The sequence below is a fragment of the Otolemur garnettii genome, unplaced genomic scaffold (genome assembly GCF_000181295.1).
Source record: "Otolemur garnettii isolate 467f Iridium unplaced genomic scaffold, OtoGar3 scaffold00307, whole genome shotgun sequence".
NCBI lineage: Eukaryota > Metazoa > Chordata > Mammalia > Primates > Galagidae > Otolemur > Otolemur garnettii.
In genome coordinates, this window is record NW_003852702.1 from 481,035 (window position 1) to 490,309 (window position 9,275).

Below are 9,275 nucleotides of genomic sequence, written 5' to 3' on the forward strand. Positions count from 1 at the left end.
CTCTGCGTTTCAGTCTAAATAAGGAAAGGCTTGTACAATGTAGCTAGTTCTATCCGGTTTTCTTACCAGTACAGGTCTTTTCATCCGGCCTTTTCACGTGGGGGTTGAATTAGCCTAGCACTTCCTCTTACAATATAGTTTAATATTTCTATTAACCCTTACATCTCCTCCCTTTTTATTTTTTAAAGATGAGAGAGTCTCTGTCTTAGGTCAGGGACCTGGGGACAAGTTGCCCGTCATTGGCTACCTCCCCTTACCTGCTCTGGGGAACGCCTGTCTTAGGTCGTGTCCTCCTCAGTATTCCCAGTTGCCCATCGTGGAGAGCTCTCTTTATAACTGGTATACTATAGACATCCAAACTTTATCAGCGGGATTATGAAGTGCTTGGGCTAAAAGAATTTGATGTTTTTGTGTGGTCACCACACGGTTCCAGAGAACTCAGAGGAAGGCGAGGCCGACAAGGCCTATGAGAAGGAACACCACGACGGTGCCTCCACATGATCTGATGAGCGACCAGAAACTAGTAAGACTTTGGAGAAATGTGTCTCCTGTAATAGTTGGGACATTGGTCTCATTTATAACTCGGATAGTGTGTAATAGGCTGCGGGTATAGTTATCAAAAGCGGAGGACCATCCTTCTTTTATATAGTTATTTAGGGTTCTGACTGCTTCTGAGGCATTTTTTACTTTCCACGGTGTTACACATATGCTATTGAAAGGAGGAAAGCAGGAGACTCCCTGGAGGTTCCAGAGGAGATCTACCTGCTCTTGTAATAAAAAGGTTTGCTGATTAAGGTTCAGTATAGCTAATCGGAGATGTGCATTGATCTGTTGTTGTGTATCTAAGGCCTGGGCTGTTAAGGCACTAAGGTTATTGAGGGTATGGGCGGTTTGAACCAACGTGGAGATGGTGATCCCAGCAGCCACGGCAGAAGCTGCTAGTGCTGTGGTGATGGCAACGGCTGCTGCAATGATACCAAAGTCTCTTTTCTGTCAGGATAAACTTATTGGAAAGTTAGAAGTTCTGTTGACAGGCATAGGAAGATATGTTGGGATTCGGACTATGAGCATTGAGTCAGAGTGTGGGTGCCAGCAGTTGAACAAAAGACAAGTAACATTGGGGGAGTCACAGGGTACAGTGCGGTTGACTATAGAAGATACGTTAAAAGATACAATGAAGAAGGGTGATAATAGTTGAGTTGTTGGGGATGTTGACATAGGGAGTTGAGTTCTCCCTTTTTTATTTTTTCAAGATAAGTTTTATAGGTACGATGGGCACGTTCAACAATGCCTTGTCCTTGTGGATTGTAAGGAATACCTGTGATGTGGGTTATATCAAATAAGGCACAGAAATTCTGTATGTAGGTGGAAGTGTAGGCAGGACCATTGTCTGTTTTAATGGTATTAGGAGCTCCCCCGTAGGCAAACACTTGTAGAAGGTGGTTTTTTACATCTGTGGCCTTTTCTCCTCTATGGAGTGATGTAAAAATAAGGCCTGAATGAGTATCAATAGACAAGTGTACATACTTATTGCTCCCAAAGGAGGGAACATGGGTGACGTCTGTCTTCCATACTTCATTGGGCTTTATACCTCTTGGGCATATGGAGTCTGAGGTATGGGGTATAAAGGGTGCACATACAGGACAGGTGGAAAGTACGGCCTTGGCTTGGACAGGGGAAAGTCCGAATTTGTAGATAAGGGATGGGCTATTGCAATGGAATTTGGAATGGTATATCTTAGCCGCCATGACCTTTTCAGATGGTTCAAGGGCTGGAGGGGTGAGTGTTGCTAATACACTCACGGCTGTGTCTGCTTTGGCATTCCCCTCAGCGAGCGGCCCTGGAAGGTCGGTATGTGACCGGATGTGTCCTATCCAAAAGGGATATTGACATCTCTGGATGAGCGTTTGTAAGAGAATAAGGTCAGAGCTTACTGTGGAGCGTGGGGATATGATTGCTGCTTCCTCTAGGGTTGGCACTATGATTGCAGCATAATAGCTGTCAGTATAGATATTAATAGGTTCGGAGGAAAACAGGAAGGCATTAACAATGGCCTTAATTTCTGCTTGTTGGGCAGAGCAGTGTGGAAATTGAATGGTGTAACATTTATTGTTGGACACCACAGCTGCTTTCCCCTTCCCAGAGCCATCAGTAAACACGGTTCTAGCCTTAGGAATGGGGTCTTTTTGTGTGACACTTGGAAATACAATGAGATGTAAGCGGTAGAACTGGCAAATTTTGTCTGCGGGATAGTGGTGTCCCCATGTTGTGGGGTAAAGACAGTGGAGAAGGGTCCAATTGTTGTCTTGTGTTATGAGTGATTATAATTGGTCGGGAGAGTATGGAACAATAATCTCATCTATGTATTTGCCAAAAAGTGTTATGGCCGTTTGGTGGGCCTTAAAGAGAAGGTTACTAACTGATGTGTGATATGGAAGTACTATTTTAGAGGCACTAACAGGCGCTGTTAGCCAATATAGCAGTCCTGTTTGCCAGAAGCACCCCATGGGGTGATGATTGACGGGAAATATGATAAATTTTAAAGGTTTGTTTACATCTATATGACTTAATTGAGCCTTTGTAAGGGCCTCTTCCACCTTGTGTAGGGCTTCTCTGCCTTGTGTTGTTAATTTTCTTTGGGAGGAAGGACAGGAGTCTCCTTTGAGCATTTCATATAGGGGCAGAAGGTCTTGGTTTGATATTTTTAGGGCAGGTCCAAGCCATGCTATATCCCCAAGGAGTTTTTGAAAGTCATGGAGTGTTTTTAAATGTGATGTTTGTATGGTAATTTTGGATGGCATAATGTGAGAGGGAGTGACTTTAAACCCTAGGTATTGGAATGGCGATGTGAGTTGTACCTTATCAGGTGCTATGTGGAGATTAGCCTGTGTTAATAGTTGTTGGAGAGAGTCATAAAGTTGTAGTAGCTCATCTCTTTGTTCTGCTGCTAATAGTATGTCATCCATATAATGGATGAGCATGGCAGACTTAGAGTGTGCCTCCCAGAGGGGTTGAATTGCCATGCCCACATATGTTTGACACATAGTGGGACTGTTAGCCATGCCTTGTGGGAGACACTTCCACTGGAATCTTTTGTTTGGATATTGAGGATTAATAGATAGTAAAGAAAAGGCAAATTTTTCTCTGTCTGATAGGTGAAGAGGGATTGTGAAAAAACAATCCTTGAGATCAATTATAATGACATGCCATGAATCAGGAATGGCAGAAGGGAAGGGAAGGCCAGGCTGTGTGGCTCCCATGGGCACCATGCAGGCGTTCACTGCTCGAAGATCCTGTAAGAGGCGTCATTTTCCTGACTTCTTTTTTATGACAAATATGGGAGTGGTCCAGGGAGAGGTGGAAGGTTCTAAGTGTCCTAGTAAGAGTTGTTCTTGGAGGAATAAGTGGGCTGCCTGGAGCTTTTCTAGGGTAAGGGACCACTGAGGAACCCAGACAGGTGTATTTTGTTTCCAAGTTATTTTTTGTGAGGGTATATGTTTTTCTTCAGTGGCCCTGAGCAAAAAGGTGGCTCATTGGTGAGGACTAGGTTAAGCTTACTAAGGACATCTCTCCCCCAGGTGCACCTTGAGATAGTACTGCTGCTGCGGGGGCTGCGTGCTGGCGGCACCTCCCCGCCAGCCTTGAACTCCCGCTTGCCAGCGGCACCAGGCCGCGAAGCTCTCTGAATTCGTCCAGCAGATCTCGTCGCTCTTGAGGCCCAGGTGACTGCAGGTGTTCTGCACCACCAGCTTGGCCAGCAGTGGGCGGTAGCGGTACCAGCTATTCACCACCTGGCCCACGTTGGCCACGCCTGCCTTGTACAGGCTGTCCTGGCGGATCTCACCTAGGTGCAGGTGGATGATCTGCCTGCCGCCCACGTAGACGGCCCAGTGCGGGGTGGGCGCGGGCGGCTCCGGCGTGGGCTGCAGCCACTACAGCTCCAGCAGGTCACCCGGCTTGCAGAGCGCGGGCAGCGCAGAGACCGCGTAGACACTTAGGTCCGCGCCCTGAGGGCCACCGCTCACTTTGGAAAAGATGCATTCCTGGCCTCGAAAGGCGGAGAACTGAGTCTCGTTGAGGACCAGCTGGTGCAGCAGGTGGTGGTGGTGGCGGCTGGCGCTCTCTGGGCAGGTGTTGCAGCCCTGGGGGCCTTCATGCCAAACTTGTCTGGCTGCCCGCGCTCGTCCAGGTCCTCTTCCCCATCAGAGAAGTAGGAGACCCCGACACATAGCTCGTCCTTCTCAATCCCCGATGGGTCCCCTGTGGGCAACTCGCTGTAGTTGAGGTGAGTGATGCGGTCCAGTTGGTTGCCCATCAATGACGCAGCAAGACGAGGGCCAGGAGGGGGGATCCGTGATTTCCCTGCTCTCCAAACCCAAAACTCCTTTAAAGTCTCCTGGTCCCCACGGGTGCTGCAGGAGCGGTGATGGCGAGAAGGGTCCCGGGCAGCGCTTGGGGCTGTGGCTCCATTCTGCCCCATGCCGAACTGTGTGGTGTGTTGCCCGAGCGCCACCTGAGCAGTCCCGGCTCCGCTGTGCCATAAGTTCCTCTTCTGTTTCCCCTTCTATTTCTGCCCCACTGCTTGTGTCGGGAGATCTAAAGGAGGAGAGGTCAGGGTACAAGGGCCCGGACGCCTGTTCCCCTTCTTCCTCCGGTGCTGCAGGAGGGTCCTGAGTCCCCTGACACTCGGCCTGTGCTCGTTTGAAATCCTCCCACACTTTCTCAAGTTCTTTTTGAGCGACCTGAGCCAGACCGAGGAGGGTGTCTGGAACCACTCTCCATAACGAGAATGCCCAGGTGGGGAAGTCTTGGGGGCTCTTCCGCTCCAACTCTTCTGTCAAATCTTGTTTTACTTGTTCCCAATCACAGGGATTTAGAGCCCCCCCCAAAGGCAAACCACGGACTGCTCTCCTGCACTAGTCTTATGAATTCCTGTAAGGTCGAATCATGGACCTTCATTCCATGCTGCTTCAGCAGCGCCTTAAGGCTAACTGTTAACTTACTTTGTTGACCGCCCATCTCTGGACGCTGGGGGAGCTAGTGCACTTACCCTGTCTGCGGACTTCTGCATGCTGCCTCCGAGGTCCGAAGACTGTCTCGCTCCCGGTTCAGAGCTATGCCGATCTCGGTGGAACCTCCACTTGACGCTGCCCCACCGCGGGCTATGTCGGGGAGTTCGTGATCAGCATATGAGAGGGAGAGGGAAAGGGTGGACACAATCACACAACTACTCATACAGTATAGGAAGAAGGCTGAGCCAAAGCTGTTTATTAGGGATCGCTACAATCTTATATAGGGTTAGTTGAGGGGGCGTGGTTACTTCATGAAGCTGAATCTATATAAGGCTAGGAATGTAGTCTTTGGCCTATGATAGGTTTAAAATGTGAGGGGAGGGCGGAGGGGTTATGCTGTTCTGAGGGGAGGGGCCCTGCGCTGTGCTCTGCGTTTCAGTCTAAATAAGGAAAGGCTTGTACAATGTAGCTAGTTCTATCCGGTTTTCTTACCAGTACAGGTCTTTTCATCCGGCCTTTTCGCGTGGGGGTTGAATTAGCCTAGCACTTCCTCTTACAATATAGTTTAATATTTCTGTTAACCCTTACAGGTAAAATTGGGAAAGAAGGAAGTGATAGAAATGTTTTCAGATGCTGTTATGGAGGTAACTTTGAAAAGCAGGTGGCAGAGGTTTGGAGCCACAGGACACAATTTGTTCACAAATCCATTGTTGTGAACATGAATCCAAACTTCACTGCATGAACCCAAACTTCATCTAAAAAGTCAATATTTCTTGGAAAAACTTCAGAAGGAACTTTTGAACTTGGACTTACATGAAAAACATAATTATTTATATAAGTTCCAACAGTCTGATTATTTAAAGAAGAGAGAATCACATCTCTTCTTTAAGGAAAGTTCTGCTTTAAGATTTCCAGACCTGGCTTTCTGAAAATTGACCTAGAATCAACTATTGACATATCCTGTATTAAATATGAAGTCACTGATGACCTACTCTGCCATGGTGATGAGCTGGAACAACTCTGGATTTTCATCATTTTGTACCTGGTTCCTTCCTGGCATATGAGCTTTGGAGACATCCTGGATCTGAACAGCACTGATGGACACTTTCAGCCAGAGCATGTTGTCAAGTCTCTTGTTCTTCATGGAACAAATTGGTTTTCCTTGAAGTGTCTCCTGTATTCTTTTACCAGGTGCCTGCAATTCTGTCTGAAGAAAAGTCAAGTTTGTCTATAATTGGTGGGTTTCATGGTCCTTCACTTACCAGGCCTCCTGATTACTTTGAAATCCTCATACCTTGTAGCACTCACATCCCACAAAATCATACAATTTTATATGATTGGCTCAACTTCACATATCTAGGTATGGATTGCCAAGTTTGAATCCAAGAATATTTTCAAGAAAGTTCTGAAATTCTCCTGAAGCAATTGCTTAAGCCTGAGAAATTTGCAAAGATCTGTGAGGCACCAGATAAAGGAGATATTAAATGGAGCTTCTGAGGTCCCCCTAATAAAAGGTTGTAGGAGAAAGCTGAGAAAAGTAAGTTTCATGATACACTGAAAGATTGCATAGAGATATTTTGCTCTGAGGCACTGTTCTTCTTGCTCTTCAACTTCAAAAGAAGAAAAGATTGATGACAAACATAGGAGTAAGCAGCTTCTTCCTGCTTATAACACTGAAGAAGTGTTATAGCTCCTCTGTGCCAGAAAATAATTGGCAACCATCAGCAACAACAGACAATAGAAAGGCCAGAGTCAAAGGAAAATGAAACAAAGAAATAATTATTCATACATTTTAAGATTAATTGAGGTGTTGGATCACGGGTCACTAAACTTTAATCCAAGACAACAGCAAGGCTGAATTTTCCCTTGACTTAATTCTCTACCTGTGGCTATGGAGGCTGAGAACCAGAGTGTGTGCGCTTTACTTCCTACATTGTTAGGTGAGGATGAAGAGTTTCTAACAGGAAATCTAGGAAATAATTCTTTGGCATTGATCTACAGAGATAGAGAGACTCTAATTTGTCAAGCATATTAACTACTAAAACCTTGAACAAAATAAAACCTTTCCAAACATAACAGGTTTCTGAGACTTTTCTCTTATGAATTATGGGATTGGCTAAGGCTGAACAAAAATATGATCCTTCAGATCCCCAGCAAGATGGCTGACTAGAGACAGTTTTTGCCAGAAGTTCCAGTCCAGGAGAAAATTTGGACTGAAGCAAACTTGGAGCAGTTGAAATTTGGGTGCCAAACACAAAGAGAATATTCAATGTGCTCAACATCTTCAATGGTGATGAATGAAGATGTGAAAGAGGTAAAGGAGAGAACTAAGAGCCACACAGTGAAGGGACTAAAGGAGGCTGATACTGAACAAAGGGGTAAGAGGGACTCCTCCTTCCAGGTGCTTTCTGTGGGCTCTCTGCACAGAGCAATGAACATGGGATTCTCATCCCTTGGGAGAGAGCCAGAAAGCCCCAGTTTTCCTGCACCTAGAAATTTCCAACCTCGGTTCTTCATCCTTCCTGACAGAACCTGTCAAGCAACCTCTCTCTGTGGTTGCTTGACAGACTTCCTCTTGCACAAGCCAGTCTCCCAACACAATTGGGGTGCTAGCCTGGTCAGCTGAGGCAGTCTGGAGGGTCTGACCCACCTCCAGGCATCAGAAAGGTGAAAGAACTCTGACCAGACTCAGCAGGGAACCAAGCATCATAGTGGCCACTTTATCTCTCACCACAAGCACCCTGATCCTTGACTAGCCACAGGAGAAGGGAGGCAGGTCCTATCATACAGACATTAGTGTCTGAAGGGATTTCTGCAGCTCCTCTGCATTGTGTGCTGGTGAATTTAATGTAATTGGCTCCCTTAAAGAGAGAGGAAATTGTGGCTTGGCTGCACTGACATTGATGGGTGAAGTTTCTCTTGGGTGTCCCTTATTATTGGGGACACTCTCTGGAATGGCTCTTCCCAGAGCCTCTGCCTGGCAGGCTTCTCCTGGCAGTTCAGCATGGCTCCCCACCCTCAAATTGGAGAGAGACATGCCTACCCTCAGGTGAGCCTGCACTAACAAGGTCTGGGAAGCAGATGGCAGGCCATGGTTTCCTTCCTCCAGCCACTGGTGAAGATTGCAATGTAGCCAGTAATTGCAGCCAAGACTCCAAGGGAAAAAACAAGGCACTTGGAATTCATTTTGTGAGGGATGTTCATGCTTCAGTGGGGCAGAAAATTGGGTGAGAGCTGTTGGGTGGCCTGAGGATTGCCCAGCCCCATTTGGGGGAAGAAGGAAGCTGCAGTCATTCAATCTTTTATAGCAGGGACTACAGGAAATTATCAGGCTCCTTTAAACTCTAACTCATTTCAACAGTGAGAAGTGAAGGGGTGGTGAGACCCATAACCTGGGGCCTCTGGAACTTATTTCAGCTTTGCATTTTTAGTTTTAATTGCCAAACAGGTATCTGGGGTGTTAGCTAAGGGTTCCTCAATTAGAAGGACAACCTAACATTTCAGCTGAAACACTATAATATAAAAAATTAGCTGAAAATACACATGGGAAGGAACCAGCAGAAGAATGTGGCAACATGAAAAATAAGAGTATATAAATTCCCACAAGAGATTATAAGGAAGATACAGCATAAAATACCCTTCATACAGAAATTATTGAAATGCCAGAAATACAATTCAGAATATGGATGGCAAATAAGATGGATGGAACTGAGGAGAAGATGGAAAAAGAAAATCAAAAAGTAATATGGAGGAGGAAGGAGCAAGACTGTTAATCAGGAAGACCATCAGGCTGAGATCTCCTAGAGCAACTGAGAAAAGAGAGTTGGACTGCATTTGGTGAGGAAGCTTTGCCTGGATTTGTGGCTCAGAGTGCACTGCAAGGAAGAGGGCTCTTGGTTACTGTATGTGAACTGGTGTGGGGAGATCGACATCTGAAGCACTAGACAAGTCTTTTGTGAACCACTGGCAGGAGCTGCAGACGTCAGGAACACGAAGCTTTTTGCAGTTTCTGATTCTCAGGGGAAGTGCGTTCAATGGGTTGCCTAGAAGAGAGGGCAAACCTGAGCAGTATATAGCAGCCAGATTTGAAAGCTGGTTGGATTGGAGTTGCCACCAGCTTGGCAACAGTATAGATGGCCAATTTGGGAGTCAGCCATTATTGCAAGGTCATGAGGGAGGTCACCCTACAGGAACATAGCCATTTTAGTTCTGCCTCCTAGGATCAGTCCTCCATTCATGACAGGCTCAGGTATTCCAGCACTC

The 9,275-nt window shown here is 46.4% G+C and overlaps 1 pseudogene; it reads left to right on the forward strand.

The window, feature by feature from the left end:
- The first annotated feature begins 4,947 nt into the window (after positions 1-4,947).
- Positions 4,948-6,644, forward strand: LOC100960254 (annotated as a pseudogene).
- The last annotated feature ends 2,631 nt before the right edge of the window (positions 6,645-9,275 follow it).